General features: G+C 62.2%; 15 non-coding genes across 15 annotated transcripts; all 15 read left to right on the forward strand.

Moving 5' to 3' along the window:
* Positions 1 to 461: 461 nt before the first annotated feature.
* Positions 462 to 625, forward strand: LOC138529487 (U1 spliceosomal RNA). Its single transcript, XR_011284823.1, has one exon. It is a non-coding gene; the product is annotated as a U1 spliceosomal RNA (small nuclear RNA).
* An 866-nt stretch (positions 626 to 1,491) lies between these two features.
* On the forward strand, positions 1,492 to 1,655 carry LOC138529488 (U1 spliceosomal RNA). Its single transcript, XR_011284824.1, has one exon. It is a non-coding gene; the product is annotated as a U1 spliceosomal RNA (small nuclear RNA).
* An 880-nt stretch (positions 1,656 to 2,535) lies between these two features.
* Positions 2,536 to 2,699, forward strand: LOC138529156 (U1 spliceosomal RNA). Its single transcript, XR_011284496.1, has one exon. It is a non-coding gene; the product is annotated as a U1 spliceosomal RNA (small nuclear RNA).
* Positions 2,700 to 3,565: 866 nt separating this feature from the next.
* LOC138529369 (U1 spliceosomal RNA) lies at positions 3,566 to 3,729 on the forward strand. Its single transcript, XR_011284706.1, has one exon. It is a non-coding gene; the product is annotated as a U1 spliceosomal RNA (small nuclear RNA).
* An 866-nt stretch (positions 3,730 to 4,595) lies between these two features.
* LOC138529157 (U1 spliceosomal RNA) lies at positions 4,596 to 4,759 on the forward strand. The gene has a single exon (XR_011284497.1). It is a non-coding gene; the product is annotated as a U1 spliceosomal RNA (small nuclear RNA).
* Positions 4,760 to 5,625: 866 nt separating this feature from the next.
* Positions 5,626 to 5,789, forward strand: LOC138529158 (U1 spliceosomal RNA). Its single transcript, XR_011284498.1, has one exon. It is a non-coding gene; the product is annotated as a U1 spliceosomal RNA (small nuclear RNA).
* Positions 5,790 to 6,659: 870 nt separating this feature from the next.
* On the forward strand, positions 6,660 to 6,823 carry LOC138529489 (U1 spliceosomal RNA). The gene has a single exon (XR_011284825.1). It is a non-coding gene; the product is annotated as a U1 spliceosomal RNA (small nuclear RNA).
* An 880-nt stretch (positions 6,824 to 7,703) lies between these two features.
* Positions 7,704 to 7,867, forward strand: LOC138529160 (U1 spliceosomal RNA). The gene has a single exon (XR_011284500.1). It is a non-coding gene; the product is annotated as a U1 spliceosomal RNA (small nuclear RNA).
* An 881-nt stretch (positions 7,868 to 8,748) lies between these two features.
* LOC138529161 (U1 spliceosomal RNA) lies at positions 8,749 to 8,912 on the forward strand. Its single transcript, XR_011284501.1, has one exon. It is a non-coding gene; the product is annotated as a U1 spliceosomal RNA (small nuclear RNA).
* An 866-nt stretch (positions 8,913 to 9,778) lies between these two features.
* LOC138529370 (U1 spliceosomal RNA) lies at positions 9,779 to 9,942 on the forward strand. Its single transcript, XR_011284707.1, has one exon. It is a non-coding gene; the product is annotated as a U1 spliceosomal RNA (small nuclear RNA).
* Positions 9,943 to 10,808: 866 nt separating this feature from the next.
* Positions 10,809 to 10,972, forward strand: LOC138529490 (U1 spliceosomal RNA). Its single transcript, XR_011284826.1, has one exon. It is a non-coding gene; the product is annotated as a U1 spliceosomal RNA (small nuclear RNA).
* An 866-nt stretch (positions 10,973 to 11,838) lies between these two features.
* Positions 11,839 to 12,002, forward strand: LOC138529162 (U1 spliceosomal RNA). Its single transcript, XR_011284502.1, has one exon. It is a non-coding gene; the product is annotated as a U1 spliceosomal RNA (small nuclear RNA).
* An 867-nt stretch (positions 12,003 to 12,869) lies between these two features.
* On the forward strand, positions 12,870 to 13,033 carry LOC138529477 (U1 spliceosomal RNA). The gene has a single exon (XR_011284813.1). It is a non-coding gene; the product is annotated as a U1 spliceosomal RNA (small nuclear RNA).
* An 866-nt stretch (positions 13,034 to 13,899) lies between these two features.
* On the forward strand, positions 13,900 to 14,063 carry LOC138529491 (U1 spliceosomal RNA). Its single transcript, XR_011284827.1, has one exon. It is a non-coding gene; the product is annotated as a U1 spliceosomal RNA (small nuclear RNA).
* An 880-nt stretch (positions 14,064 to 14,943) lies between these two features.
* On the forward strand, positions 14,944 to 15,107 carry LOC138529163 (U1 spliceosomal RNA). Its single transcript, XR_011284503.1, has one exon. It is a non-coding gene; the product is annotated as a U1 spliceosomal RNA (small nuclear RNA).
* The last annotated feature ends 429 nt before the right edge of the window (positions 15,108 to 15,536 follow it).

The raw sequence follows: 15,536 nt of genomic DNA on the forward strand, positions 1-15,536 counted from the left end.
TGGCTCCCGGCCGCCGCTGCCGCCCGCCCCGTCCGAGCACCGATCGGGCACGATCGGGCCTTGCCGTGTCCTGGCGGGGGGCACCCCACCCGAGACGCTCTTGTTAAGCGGGGTGACCTGTCGGCTCAGGAGGGCCATGGACCCGCCTGGGGCCGACGGGCCAGTGGGCCCACTGCGCCAGGCCTGCTCGCTTTCCGACTGGGCCTGCTGGCTGGCAGCCAGGTCCGAATTTATGCAAATCTCAGGCCGAGCAGGGCCTGGTGGGAGACATGAACTGTGCCACAATGTGCCTCTTCTGCTGGGCTCTGCCTGCCGGAGCTTCCCCCTGCACGTGGGACAGGCAGCTCCGCAGACGCTCAGGGCTTCCGGGAGGGCTGGGGCTGGGTCAGGGCCGGCCTTCTCACCCTCGCTTAGCGGGGCTTCCAGAACAGGCCCAAGCCCTGCCCTCTGGCTCGCAACTCATACTTACCTGGCAGGGGAGCATCTGTGATCAGCAAGGCAGAGCTCCCAGGGTGAGACTCCTCCATTGCACATCGGATTTGCTGACCCCTGCGATGTCCCCAAATGCGGGATTCTCGACTGCATTATTTCTGGTAGTGGGGGACTGCGTTCGCGCTTTCCCCTGATTTATTGGTGAAAGAAAGAAAGAGTTTAGTGTGCGAGTCAGGTTGTTTGCACACAGGGCCCAAGCTCGTGCAGCAGAGTTTATTTTGCTGCAGTCAAGAGGGCCAGCCCTGGGCCGTTCAGGGGTCCACAGGCCTGATGGATTGGTGAAATAAAAAAATGTGAAAGTCATGTGTGTCATGTGTAGGTTGGGCCCCTGAATGTTGCTGCGGTCAAGAGGGCCAGCATTCACTGGAGGGGTGAAGTGCACAGGTGCCTAACCCCAGACTTGTGCGCCCCATGATATCAGGTGCCCCGGTAGTTCTTGAAGCCAGCCTGCCCTGCCCGGGCTCTGCTTTCGCGCCCAGGCCCTCCAACCTAAGGAAGGCCCAGCCAGCTCCTGGGGTTTTGGGGGCAGGGGTGAAACTGGCTCCCGGCCGCCGCTGCCGCCCGCCCCGTCCGAGCACCGATCGGGCACGATCGGGCCTTGCCGTGTCCTGGCGGGGGGCACCCCACCCGAGACGCTCTTGTTAAGCGGGGTGACCTGTCGGCTCAGGAGGGCCATGGACCCGCCTGGGGCCGACGGGCCAGTGGGCCCACTGCGCCAGGCCTGCTCGCTTTCCGACTGGGCCTGCTGGCTGGCAGCCAGGTCCGAATTTATGCAAATCTCAGGCCGAGCAGGGCCTGGTGGGAGACATGAACTGTGCCACAATGTGCCTCTTCTGCTGGGCTCTGCCTGCCGGAGCTTCCCCCTGCACGTGGGACAGGCAGCTCCGCAGACGCTCAGGGCTTCCGGGAGGGCTGGGGCTGGGTCAGGGCCGGCCTTCTCACCCTCGCTTAGCGGGGCTTCCAGAACAGGCCCAAGCCCTGCCCTCTGGCTCGCAACTCATACTTACCTGGCAGGGGAGCATCTGTGATCAGCAAGGCAGAGCTCCCAGGGTGAGACTCCTCCATTGCACATCGGATTTGCTGACCCCTGCGATGTCCCCAAATGCGGGATTCTCGACTGCATTATTTCTGGTAGTGGGGGACTGCGTTCGCGCTTTCCCCTGATTTATTGGTGAAAGAAAGAAAGAGTTTAGTGTGCGAGTCAGGTTGTTTGCACACAGGGCCCAAGCTCGTGCAGCAGAGTTTATTTTGCTGCAGTCAAGAGGGCCAGCCCTGGGCCGTTCAGGGGTCCACAGGCCTGATGGATTGGTGAAATAAAAAAATGTGAAAGTCATGTGTGTCATGTGTAGGTTGGGCCCCTGAATGTTGCTGCGGTCAAGAGGGCCAGCATTCACTGGAGGGGTGAAGTGCACAGGTGCCTAACCCCAGACTTGTGCGCCCCATGATATCAGGTGCCCCGGTAGTTCTTGAAGCCAGCCTGCCCTGCCCGGGCTCTGCTTTCGCGCCCAGGCCCTCCAACCTAAGGAAGGCCCAGCCAGCTCCTGGGGTTTTGGGGGCAGGGGTGAGACTGGCTCCCGGCCGCCGCTGCCGCCCGCCCCGTCCGAGCACCGATCGGGCACGATCGGGCCTTGCCTTCACGGCCTTGCCGTGTCCTGGCGGGGGGCACCCCACCCGAGACGCTCTTGTTAAGCGGGGTGACCTGTCGGCTCAGGAGGGCCATGGACCCGCCTGGGGCCGACGGGCCAGTGGGCCCACTGCGCCAGGCCTGCTCGCTTTCCGACTGGGCCTGCTGGCTGGCAGCCAGGTCCGAATTTATGCAAATCTCAGGCCGAGCAGGGCCTGGTGGGAGACATGAACTGTGCCACAATGTGCCTCTTCTGCTGGGCTCTGCCTGCCGGAGCTTCCCCCTGCACGTGGGACAGGCAGCTCCGCAGACGCTCAGGGCTTCCGGGAGGGCTGGGGCTGGGTCAGGGCCGGCCTTCTCACCCTCGCTTAGCGGGGCTTCCAGAACAGGCCCAAGCCCTGCCCTCTGGCTCGCAACTCATACTTACCTGGCAGGGGAGCATCTGTGATCAGCAAGGCAGAGCTCCCAGGGTGAGGCTCATCCATTGCACATCGGATTTGCTGACCCCTGCGATGTCCCCAAATGCGGGATTCTCGACTGCATTATTTCTGGTAGTGGGGGACTGCGTTCGCGCTTTCCCCTGATTTATTGGTGAAAGAAAGAAAGAGTTTAGTGTGCGAGTCAGGTTGTTTGCACACAGGGCCCAAGCTCGTGCAGCAGAGTTTATTTTGCTGCAGTCAAGAGGGCCAGCCCTGGGCCGTTCAGGGGTCCACAGGCCTGATGGATTGGTGAAATAAAAAAATGTGAAAGTCATGTGTGTCATGTGTAGGTTGGGCCCCTGAATGTTGCTGCGGTCAAGAGGGCCAGCATTCACTGGAGGGGTGAAGTGCACAGGTGCCTAACCCCAGACTTGTGCGCCCCATGATATCAGGTGCCCCGGTAGTTCTTGAAGCCAGCCTGCCCTGCCCGGGCTCTGCTTTCGCGCCCAGGCCCTCCAACCTAAGGAAGGCCCAGCCAGCTCCTGGGGTTTTGGGGGCAGGGGTGAAACTGGCTCCCGGCCGCCGCTGCCGCCCGCCCCGTCCGAGCACCGATCGGGCACGATCGGGCCTTGCCGTGTCCTGGCGGGGGGCACCCCACCCGAGACGCTCTTGTTAAGCGGGGTGACCTGTCGGCTCAGGAGGGCCATGGACCCGCCTGGGGCCGACGGGCCAGTGGGCCCACTGCGCCAGGCCTGCTCGCTTTCCGACTGGGCCTGCTGGCTGGCAGCCAGGTCCGAATTTATGCAAATCTCAGGCCGAGCAGGGCCTGGTGGGAGACATGAACTGTGCCACAATGTGCCTCTTCTGCTGGGCTCTGCCTGCCGGAGCTTCCCCCTGCACGTGGGACAGGCAGCTCCGCAGACGCTCAGGGCTTCCGGGAGGGCTGGGGCTGGGTCAGGGCCGGCCTTCTCACCCTCGCTTAGCGGGGCTTCCAGAACAGGCCCAAGCCCTGCCCTCTGGCTCGCAACTCATACTTACCTGGCAGGGGAGCATCTGTGATCAGCAAGGCAGAGCTCCCAGGGTGAGGCTCATCCATTGCACATCGGATTTGCTGACCCCTGCGATGTCCCCAAATGCGGGATTCTCGACTGTATTATTTCTGGTAGTGGGGGACTGCGTTCGCGCTTTCCCCTGATTTATTGGTGAAAGAAAGAAAGAGTTTAGTGTGCGAGTCAGGTTGTTTGCACACAGGGCCCAAGCTCGTGCAGCAGAGTTTATTTTGCTGCAGTCAAGAGGGCCAGCCCTGGGCCGTTCAGGGGTCCACAGGCCTGATGGATTGGTGAAATAAAAAAATGTGAAAGTCATGTGTGTCATGTGTAGGTTGGGCCCCTGAATGTTGCTGCGGTCAAGAGGGCCAGCATTCACTGGAGGGGTGAAGTGCACAGGTGCCTAACCCCAGACTTGTGCGCCCCATGATATCAGGTGCCCCGGTAGTTCTTGAAGCCAGCCTGCCCTGCCCGGGCTCTGCTTTCGCGCCCAGGCCCTCCAACCTAAGGAAGGCCCAGCCAGCTCCTGGGGTTTTGGGGGCAGGGGTGAAACTGGCTCCCGGCCGCCGCTGCCGCCCGCCCCGTCCGAGCACCGATCGGGCACGATCGGGCCTTGCCGTGTCCTGGCGGGGGGCACCCCACCCGAGACGCTCTTGTTAAGCGGGGTGACCTGTCGGCTCAGGAGGGCCATGGACCCGCCTGGGGCCGACGGGCCAGTGGGCCCACTGCGCCAGGCCTGCTCGCTTTCCGACTGGGCCTGCTGGCTGGCAGCCAGGTCCGAATTTATGCAAATCTCAGGCCGAGCAGGGCCTGGTGGGAGACATGAACTGTGCCACAATGTGCCTCTTCTGCTGGGCTCTGCCTGCCGGAGCTTCCCCCTGCACGTGGGACAGGCAGCTCCGCAGACGCTCAGGGCTTCCGGGAGGGCTGGGGCTGGGTCAGGGCCGGCCTTCTCACCCTCGCTTAGCGGGGCTTCCAGAACAGGCCCAAGCCCTGCCCTCTGGCTCGCAACTCATACTTACCTGGCAGGGGAGCATCTGTGATCAGCAAGGCAGAGCTCCCAGGGTGAGGCTCATCCATTGCACATCGGATTTGCTGACCCCTGCGATGTCCCCAAATGCGGGATTCTCGACTGCATTATTTCTGGTAGTGGGGGACTGCGTTCGCGCTTTCCCCTGATTTATTGGTGAAAGAAAGAAAGAGTTTAGTGTGCGAGTCAGGTTGTTTGCACACAGGGCCCAAGCTCGTGCAGCAGAGTTTATTTTGCTGCAGTCAAGAGGGCCAGCCCTGGGCCGTTCAGGGGTCCACAGGCCTGATGGATTGGTGAAATAAAAAAATGTGAAAGTCATGTGTGTCATGTGTAGGTTGGGCCCCTGAATGTTGCTGCGGTCAAGAGGGCCAGCATTCACTGGAGGGGTGAAGTGCACAGGTGCCTAACCCCAGACTTGTGCGCCCCATGATATCAGGTGCCCCGGTAGTTCTTGAAGCCAGCCTGCCCTGCCCGGGCTCTGCTTTCGCGCCCAGGCCCTCCAACCTAAGGAAGGCCCAGCCAGCTCCTGGGGTTTTGGGGGCAGGGGTGAAACTGGCTCCCGGCCGCCGCTGCCGCCCGCCCCGTCCGAGCACCGATCGGGCACGATCGGGCCTTGCCGTGTCCTGGCGGGGGGCACCCCACCCGAGACGCTCTTGTTAAGCGGGGTGACCTGTCGGCTCAGGAGGGCCATGGACCCGCCTGGGGCCGACGGGCCAGTGGGCCCACTGCGCCAGGCCTGCTCGCTTTCCGACTGGGCCTGCTGGCTGGCAGCCAGGTCCGAATTTATGCAAATCTCAGGCCGAGCAGGGCCTGGTGGGAGACATGAACTGTGCCACAATGTGCCTCTTCTGCTGGGCTCTGCCTGCCGGAGCTTCCCCCTGCACGTGGGACAGGCAGCTCCGCAGACGCTCAGGGCTTCCGGGAGGGCTGGGGCTGGGTCAGGGCCGGCCTTCTCACCCTCGCTTAGCGGGGCTTCCAGAACAGGCCCAAGCCCTGCCCTCTGGCTCGCAACTCATACTTACCTGGCAGGGGAGCATCTGTGATCAGCAAGGCAGAGCTCCCAGGGTGAGGCTCATCCATTGCACATCGGATTTGCTGACCCCTGCGATGTCCCCAAATGCGGGATTCTCGACTGCATTATTTCTGGTAGTGGGGGACTGCGTTCGCGCTTTCCCCTGATTTATTGGTGAAAGAAAGAAAGAGTTTAGTGTGCGAGTCAGGTTGTTTGCTCACAGGGCCCAAGCTCGTGCAGCAGAGTTTATTTTGCTGCAGTCAAGAGGGCCAGCCCTGGGCCGTTCAGGGGTCCACAGGCCTGATGGATTGGTGAAATAAAAAAATGTGAAAGTCATGTGTGTCATGTGTAGGTTGGGCCCCTGAATGTTGCTGCGGTCAAGAGGGCCAGCATTCACTGGAGGGGTGAAGTGCACAGGTGCCTAACCCCAGACTTGTGCGCCCCATGATATCAGGTGCCCCGGTAGTTCTTGAAGCCAGCCTGCCCTGCCCGGGCTCTGCTTTCGCGCCCAGGCCCTCCAACCTAAGGAAGGCCCGGCCAGCTCCTGGGGTTTTGGGGGCAGGGGTGAGACTGGCTCCCGGCCGCCGCTGCCGCCCGCCCCGTCCGAGCACCGATCGGGCCTTGCCTTCACGGCCTTGCCGTGTCCTGGCGGGGGGCACCCCACCCGAGACGCTCTTGTTAAGCGGGGTGACCTGTCGGCTCAGGAGGGCCATGGACCCGCCTGGGGCCGACGGGCCAGTGGGCCCACTGCGCCAGGCCTGCTCGCTTTCCGACTGGGCCTGCTGGCTGGCAGCCAGGTCCGAATTTATGCAAATCTCAGGCCGAGCAGGGCCTGGTGGGAGACATGAACTGTGCCACAATGTGCCTCTTCTGCTGGGCTCTGCCTGCCGGAGCTTCCCCCTGCACGTGGGACAGGCAGCTCCGCAGACGCTCAGGGCTTCCGGGAGGGCTGGGGCTGGGTCAGGGCCGGCCTTCTCACCCTCGCTTAGCGGGGCTTCCAGAACAGGCCCAAGCCCTGCCCTCTGGCTCGCAACTCATACTTACCTGGCAGGGGAGCATCTGTGATCAGCAAGGCAGAGCTCCCAGGGTGAGACTCCTCCATTGCACATCGGATTTGCTGACCCCTGCGATGTCCCCAAATGCGGGATTCTCGACTGCATTATTTCTGGTAGTGGGGGACTGCGTTCGCGCTTTCCCCTGATTTATTGGTGAAAGAAAGAAAGAGTTTAGTGTGCGAGTCAGGTTGTTTGCACACAGGGCCCAAGCTCGTGCAGCAGAGTTTATTTTGCTGCAGTCAAGAGGGCCAGCCCTGGGCCGTTCAGGGGTCCACAGGCCTGATGGATTGGTGAAATAAAAAAATGTGAAAGTCATGTGTGTCATGTGTAGGTTGGGCCCCTGAATGTTGCTGCGGTCAAGAGGGCCAGCATTCACTGGAGGGGTGAAGTGCACAGGTGCCTAACCCCAGACTTGTGCGCCCCATGATATCAGGTGCCCCGGTAGTTCTTGAAGCCAGCCTGCCCTGCCCGGGCTCTGCTTTCGCGCCCAGGCCCTCCAACCTAAGGAAGGCCCAGCCAGCTCCTGGGGTTTTGGGGGCAGGGGTGAGACTGGCTCCCGGCCGCCGCTGCCGCCCGCCCCGTCCGAGCACCGATCGGGCACGATCGGGCCTTGCCTTCACGGCCTTGCCGTGTCCTGGCGGGGGGCACCCCACCCGAGACGCTCTTGTTAAGCGGGGTGACCTGTCGGCTCAGGAGGGCCATGGACCCGCCTGGGGCCGACGGGCCAGTGGGCCCACTGCGCCAGGCCTGCTCGCTTTCCGACTGGGCCTGCTGGCTGGCAGCCAGGTCCGAATTTATGCAAATCTCAGGCCGAGCAGGGCCTGGTGGGAGACATGAACTGTGCCACAATGTGCCTCTTCTGCTGGGCTCTGCCTGCCGGAGCTTCCCCCTGCACGTGGGACAGGCAGCTCCGCAGACGCTCAGGGCTTCCGGGAGGGCTGGGGCTGGGTCAGGGCCGGCCTTCTCACCCTCGCTTAGCGGGGCTTCCAGAACAGGCCCAAGCCCTGCCCTCTGGCTCGCAACTCATACTTACCTGGCAGGGGAGCATCTGTGATCAGCAAGGCAGAGCTCCCAGGGTGAGGCTCATCCATTGCACATCGGATTTGCTGACCCCTGCGATGTCCCCAAATGCGGGATTCTCGACTGCATTATTTCTGGTAGTGGGGGACTGCGTTCGCGCTTTCCCCTGATTTATTGGTGAAAGAAAGAAAGAGTTTAGTGTGCAGAGTCAGGTTGTTTGCACACAGGGCCCAAGCTCGTGCAGCAGAGTTTATTTTGCTGCAGTCAAGAGGGCCAGCCCTGGGCCGTTCAGGGGTCCACAGGCCTGATGGATTGGTGAAATAAAAAAATGTGAAAGTCATGTGTGTCATGTGTAGGTTGGGCCCCTGAATGTTGCTGCGGTCAAGAGGGCCAGCATTCACTGGAGGGGTGAAGTGCACAGGTGCCTAACCCCAGACTTGTGCGCCCCATGATATCAGGTGCCCCGGTAGTTCTTGAAGCCAGCCTGCCCTGCCCGGGCTCTGCTTTCGCGCCCAGGCCCTCCAACCTAAGGAAGGCCCAGCCAGCTCCTGGGGTTTTGGGGGCAGGGGTGAGACTGGCTCCCGGCCGCCGCTGCCGCCCGCCCCGTCCGAGCACCGATCGGACACGATCGGGCCTTGCCTTCACGGCCTTGCCGTGTCCTGGCGGGGGGCACCCCACCCGAGACGCTCTTGTTAAGCGGGGTGACCTGTCGGCTCAGGAGGGCCATGGACCCGCCTGGGGCCGACGGGCCAGTGGGCCCACTGCGCCAGGCCTGCTCGCTTTCCGACTGGGCCTGCTGGCTGGCAGCCAGGTCCGAATTTATGCAAATCTCAGGCCGAGCAGGGCCTGGTGGGAGACATGAACTGTGCCACAATGTGCCTCTTCTGCTGGGCTCTGCCTGCCGGAGCTTCCCCCTGCACGTGGGACAGGCAGCTCCGCAGACGCTCAGGGCTTCCGGGAGGGCTGGGGCTGGGTCAGGGCCGGCCTTCTCACCCTCGCTTAGCGGGGCTTCCAGAACAGGCCCAAGCCCTGCCCTCTGGCTCGCAACTCATACTTACCTGGCAGGGGAGCATCTGTGATCAGCAAGGCAGAGCTCCCAGGGTGAGGCTCATCCATTGCACATCGGATTTGCTGACCCCTGCGATGTCCCCAAATGCGGGATTCTCGACTGCATTATTTCTGGTAGTGGGGGACTGCGTTCGCGCTTTCCCCTGATTTATTGGTGAAAGAAAGAAAGAGTTTAGTGTGCGAGTCAGGTTGTTTGCACACAGGGCCCAAGCTCGTGCAGCAGAGTTTATTTTGCTGCAGTCAAGAGGGCCAGCCCTGGGCCGTTCAGGGGTCCACAGGCCTGATGGATTGGTGAAATAAAAAAATGTGAAAGTCATGTGTGTCATGTGTAGGTTGGGCCCCTGAATGTTGCTGCGGTCAAGAGGGCCAGCATTCACTGGAGGGGTGAAGTGCACAGGTGCCTAACCCCAGACTTGTGCGCCCCATGATATCAGGTGCCCCGGTAGTTCTTGAAGCCAGCCTGCCCTGCCCGGGCTCTGCTTTCGCGCCCAGGCCCTCCAACCTAAGGAAGGCCCAGCCAGCTCCTGGGGTTTTGGGGGCAGGGGTGAAACTGGCTCCCGGCCGCCGCTGCCGCCCGCCCCGTCCGAGCACCGATCGGGCACGATCGGGCCTTGCCGTGTCCTGGCGGGGGGCACCCCACCCGAGACGCTCTTGTTAAGCGGGGTGACCTGTCGGCTCAGGAGGGCCATGGACCCGCCTGGGGCCGACGGGCCAGTGGGCCCACTGCGCCAGGCCTGCTCGCTTTCCGACTGGGCCTGCTGGCTGGCAGCCAGGTCCGAATTTATGCAAATCTCAGGCCGAGCAGGGCCTGGTGGGAGACATGAACTGTGCCACAATGTGCCTCTTCTGCTGGGCTCTGCCTGCCGGAGCTTCCCCCTGCACGTGGGACAGGCAGCTCCGCAGACGCTCAGGGCTTCCGGGAGGGCTGGGGCTGGGTCAGGGCCGGCCTTCTCACCCTCGCTTAGCGGGGCTTCCAGAACAGGCCCAAGCCCTGCCCTCTGGCTCGCAACTCATACTTACCTGGCAGGGGAGCATCTGTGATCAGCAAGGCAGAGCTCCCAGGGTGAGGCTCATCCATTGCACATCGGATTTGCTGACCCCTGCGATGTCCCCAAATGCGGGATTCTCGACTGTATTATTTCTGGTAGTGGGGGACTGCGTTCGCGCTTTCCCCTGATTTATTGGTGAAAGAAAGAAAGAGTTTAGTGTGCGAGTCAGGTTGTTTGCACACAGGGCCCAAGCTCGTGCAGCAGAGTTTATTTTGCTGCAGTCAAGAGGGCCAGCCCTGGGCCGTTCAGGGGTCCACAGGCCTGATGGATTGGTGAAATAAAAAAATGTGAAAGTCATGTGTGTCATGTGTAGGTTGGGCCCCTGAATGTTGCTGCGGTCAAGAGGGCCAGCATTCACTGGAGGGGTGAAGTGCACAGGTGCCTAACCCCAGACTTGTGCGCCCCATGATATCAGGTGCCCCGGTAGTTCTTGAAGCCAGCCTGCCCTGCCCGGGCTCTGCTTTCGCGCCCAGGCCCTCCAACCTAAGGAAGGCCCAGCCAGCTCCTGGGGTTTTGGGGGCAGGGGTGAAACTGGCTCCCGGCCGCCGCTGCCGCCCGCCCCGTCCGAGCACCGATCGGGCACGATCGGGCCTTGCCGTGTCCTGGCGGGGGGCACCCCACCCGAGACGCTCTTGTTAAGCGGGGTGACCTGTCGGCTCAGGAGGGCCATGGACCCGCCTGGGGCCGACGGGCCAGTGGGCCCACTGCGCCAGGCCTGCTCGCTTTCCGACTGGGCCTGCTGGCTGGCAGCCAGGTCCGAATTTATGCAAATCTCAGGCCGAGCAGGGCCTGGTGGGAGACATGAACTGTGCCACAATGTGCCTCTTCTGCTGGGCTCTGCCTGCCGGAGCTTCCCCCTGCACGTGGGACAGGCAGCTCCGCAGACGCTCAGGGCTTCCGGGAGGGCTGGGGCTGGGTCAGGGCCGGCCTTCTCACCCTCGCTTAGCGGGGCTTCCAGAACAGGCCCAAGCCCTGCCCTCTGGCTCGCAACTCATACTTACCTGGCAGGGGAGCATCTGTGATCAGCAAGGCAGAGCTCCCAGGGTGAGACTCCTCCATTGCACATCGGATTTGCTGACCCCTGCGATGTCCCCAAATGCGGGATTCTCGACTGCATTATTTCTGGTAGTGGGGGACTGCGTTCGCGCTTTCCCCTGATTTATTGGTGAAAGAAAGAAAGAGTTTAGTGTGCGAGTCAGGTTGTTTGCACACAGGGCCCAAGCTCGTGCAGCAGAGTTTATTTTGCTGCAGTCAAGAGGGCCAGCCCTGGGCCGTTCAGGGGTCCACAGGCCTGATGGATTGGTGAAATAAAAAAATGTGAAAGTCATGTGTGTCATGTGTAGGTTGGGCCCCTGAATGTTGCTGCGGTCAAGAGGGCCAGCATTCACTGGAGGGGTGAAGTGCACAGGTGCCTAACCCCAGACTTGTGCGCCCCATGATATCAGGTGCCCCGGTAGTTCTTGAAGCCAGCCTGCCCTGCCCGGGCTCTGCTTTCGCGCCCAGGCCCTCCAACCTAAGGAAGGCCCAGCCAGCTCCTGGGGTTTTGGGGGCAGGGGTGAAACTGGCTCCCGGCCGCCGCTGCCGCCCGCCCCGTCCGAGCACCGATCGGGCACGATCGGGCCTTGCCGTGTCCTGGCGGGGGGCACCCCACCCGAGACGCTCTTGTTAAGCGGGGTGACCTGTCGGCTCAGGAGGGCCATGGACCCGCCTGGGGCCGACGGGCCAGTGGGCCCACTGCGCCAGGCCTGCTCGCTTTCCGACTGGGCCTGCTGGCTGGCAGCCAGGTCCGAATTTATGCAAATCTCAGGCCGAGCAGGGCCTGGTGGGAGACATGAACTGTGCCACAATGTGCCTCTTCTGCTGGGCTCTGCCTGCCGGAGCTTCCCCCTGCACGTGGGACAGGCAGCTCCGCAGACGCTCAGGGCTTCCGGGAGGGCTGGGGCTGGGTCAGGGCCGGCCTTCTCACCCTCGCTTAGCGGGGCTTCCAGAACAGGCCCAAGCCCTGCCCTCTGGCTCGCAACTCATACTTACCTGGCAGGGGAGCATCTGTGATCAGCAAGGCAGAGCTCCCAGGGTGAGGCTCATCCATTGCACATCGGATTTGCTGACCCCTGCGATGTCCCCAAATGCGGGATTCTCGACTGCATTATTTCTGGTAGTGGGGGACTGCGTTCGCGCTTTCCCCTGATTTATTGGTGAAAGAAAGAAAGAGTTTAGTGTGCAGAGTCAGGTTGTTTGCACACAGGGCCCAAGCTCGTGCAGCAGAGTTTATTTTGCTGCAGTCAAGAGGGCCAGCCCTGGGCCGTTCAGGGGTCCACAGGCCTGATGGATTGGTGAAATAAAAAAATGTGAAAGTCATGTGTGTCATGTGTAGGTTGGGCCCCTGAATGTTGCTGCGGTCAAGAGGGCCAGCATTCACTGGAGGGGTGAAGTGCACAGGTGCCTAACCCCAGACTTGTGCGCCCCATGATATCAGGTGCCCCGGTAGTTCTTGAAGCCAGCCTGCCCTGCCCGGGCTCTGCTTTCGCGCCCAGGCCCTCCAACCTAAGGAAGGCCCAGCCAGCTCCTGGGGTTTTGGGGGCAGGGGTGAAACTGGCTCCCGGCCGCCGCTGCCGCCCGCCCCGTCCGAGCACCGATCGGGCACGATCGGGCCTTGCCGTGTCCTGGCGGGGGGCACCCCACCCGAGACGCTCTTGTTAAGCGGGGTGACCTGTCGGCTCAGGAGGGCCATGGACCCGCCTGGGGCCGACGGGCCAGTGGGCCCACTGCGCCAGGCCTGCTCGCTTTCCGACTGGGCCTGCTGGCTGGCAGCCAGGTCCGAATTTATGCAAATCTCAGGCCGAGCAGGGCCTGGTGGGAGACATGAACTGTGCCACAATGTGCCTCTTCTGCTGGGCTCTGCCTGCCGGAGCTTCCCCCTGCACGTGGGACAGGCAGCTCCGCAGACGCTCAGGGCTTCCGGGAGGGCTGGGGCTGGGTCAGGGCCGGCCTTCTCACCCTCGCTTAGCGGGGCTTCCAGAACAGGCCCAAGCCCTGCCCTCTGGCTCGCAACTCATACTTACCTGGCAGGGGATCATCTGTGATCAGCAAGGCAGAGCTCCCAGGGTGAGGCTCATCCATTGCACATCGGATTTGCTGACCCCTGCGATGTCCCCAAATGCGGGATTCTCGACTGTATTATTTCTGGTAGTGGGGGACTGCGTTCGCGCTTTCCCCTGATTTATTGGTGAAAGAAAGAAAGAGTTTAGTGTGCGAGTCAGGTTGTTTGCACACAGGGCCCAAGCTCGTGCAGCAGAGTTTATTTTGCTGCAGTCAAGAGGGCCAGCCCTGGGCCGTTCAGGGGTCCACAGGCCTGATGGATTGGTGAAATAAAAAAATGTGAAAGTCATGTGTGTCATGTGTAGGTTGGGCCCCTGAATGTTGCTGCGGTCAAGAGGGCCAGCATTCACTGGAGGGGTGAAGTGCACAGGTGCCTAACCCCAGACTTGTGCGCCCCATGATATCAGGTGCCCCGGTAGTTCTTGAAGCCAGCCTGCCCTGCCCGGGCTCTGCTTTCGCGCCCAGGCCCTCCAACCTAAGGAAGGCCCAGCCAGCTCCTGGGGTTTTGGGGGCAGGGGTGAAACTGGCTCCCGGCCGCCGCTGCCGCCCGCCCCGTCCGAGCACCGATCGGGCACGATCGGGCCTTGCCGTGTCCTGGCGGGGGGCACCCCACCCGAGACGCTCTTGTTAAGCGGGGTGACCTGTCGGCTCAGGAGGGCCATGGACCCGCCTGGGGCCGACGGGCCAGTGGGCCCACTGCGCCAGGCCTGCTCGCTTTCCGACTGGGCCTGCTGGCTGGCAGCCAGGTCCGAATTTATGCAAATCTCAGGCCGAGCAGGGCCTGGTGGGAGACATGAACTGTGCCACAATGTGCCTCTTCTGCTGGGCTCTGCCTGCCGGAGCTTCCCCCTGCACGTGGGACAGGCAGCTCCGCAGACGCTCAGGGCTTCCGGGAGGGCTGGGGCTGGGTCAGGGCCGGCCTTCTCACCCTCGCTTAGCGGGGCTTCCAGAACAGGCCCAAGCCCTGCCCTCTGGCTCGCAACTCATACTTACCTGGCAGGGGAGCATCTGTGATCAGCAAGGCAGAGCTCCCAGGGTGAGACTCCTCCATTGCACATCGGATTTGCTGACCCCTGCGATGTCCCCAAATGCGGGATTCTCGACTGCATTATTTCTGGTAGTGGGGGACTGCGTTCGCGCTTTCCCCTGATTTATTGGTGAAAGAAAGAAAGAGTTTAGTGTGCGAGTCAGGTTGTTTGCACACAGGGCCCAAGCTCGTGCAGCAGAGTTTATTTTGCTGCAGTCAAGAGGGCCAGCCCTGGGCCGTTCAGGGGTCCACAGGCCTGATGGATTGGTGAAATAAAAAAATGTGAAAGTCATGTGTGTCATGTGTAGGTTGGGCCCCTGAATGTTGCTGCGGTCAAGAGGGCCAGCATTCACTGGAGGGGTGAAGTGCACAGGTGCCTAACCCCAGACTTGTGCGCCCCATGATATCAGGTGCCCCGGTAGTTCTTGAAGCCAGCCTGCCCTGCCCGGGCTCTGCTTTCGCGCCCAGGCCCTCCAACCTAAGGAAGGCCCAGCCAGCTCCTGGGGTTTTGGGGGCAGGGGTGAGACTGGCTCCCGGCCGCCGCTGCCGCCCGCCCCGTCCGAGCACCGATCGGGCACGATCGGGCCTTGCCTTCACGGCCTTGCCGTGTCCTGGCGGGGGGCACCCCACCCGAGACGCTCTTGTTAAGCGGGGTGACCTGTCGGCTCAGGAGGGCCATGGACCCGCCTGGGGCCGACGGGCCAGTGGGCCCACTGCGCCAGGCCTGCTCGCTTTCCGACTGGGCCTGCTGGCTGGCAGCCAGGTCCGAATTTATGCAAATCTCAGGCCGAGCAGGGCCTGGTGGGAGACATGAACTGTGCCACAATGTGCCTCTTCTGCTGGGCTCTGCCTGCCGGAGCTTCCCCCTGCACGTGGGACAGGCAGCTCCGCAGACGCTCAGGGCTTCCGGGAGGGCTGGGGCTGGGTCAGGGCCGGCCTTCTCACCCTCGCTTAGCGGGGCTTCCAGAACAGGCCCAAGCCCTGCCCTCTGGCTCGCAACTCATACTTACCTGGCAGGGGAGCATCTGTGATCAGCAAGGCAGAGCTCCCAGGGTGAGGCTCATCCATTGCACATCGGATTTGCTGACCCCTGCGATGTCCCCAAATGCGGGATTCTCGACTGCATTATTTCTGGTAGTGGGGGACTGCGTTCGCGCTTTCCCCTGATTTATTGGTGAAAGAAAGAAAGAGTTTAGTGTGCGAGTCAGGTTGTTTGCACACAGGGCCCAAGCTCGTGCAGCAGAGTTTATTTTGCTGCAGTCAAGAGGGCCAGCCCTGGGCCGTTCAGGGGTCCACAGGCCTGATGGATTGGTGAAATAAAAAAATGTGAAAGTCATGTGTGTCATGTGTAGGTTGGGCCCCTGAATGTTGCTGCGGTCAAGAGGGCCAGCATTCACTGGAGGGGTGAAGTGCACAGGTGCCTAACCCCAGACTTGTGCGCCCCATGATATCAGGTGCCCCGGTAGTTCTTGAAGCCAGCCTGCCCTGCCCGGGCTCTGCTTTCGCGCCCAGGCCCTCCAACCTAAGGAAGGCCCAGCCAGCTCCTGGGGTTTTGGGGGCAGGGGTGAAACTGGCTCCCGGCCGCCGCTGCCGCC

Source organism: Ambystoma mexicanum, chromosome 7q (assembly GCF_040938575.1).
Source record: "Ambystoma mexicanum isolate Mex_15411 chromosome 7q, UKY_AmexF1_1, whole genome shotgun sequence".
Classification (NCBI taxonomy): domain Eukaryota; kingdom Metazoa; phylum Chordata; class Amphibia; order Caudata; family Ambystomatidae; genus Ambystoma; species Ambystoma mexicanum.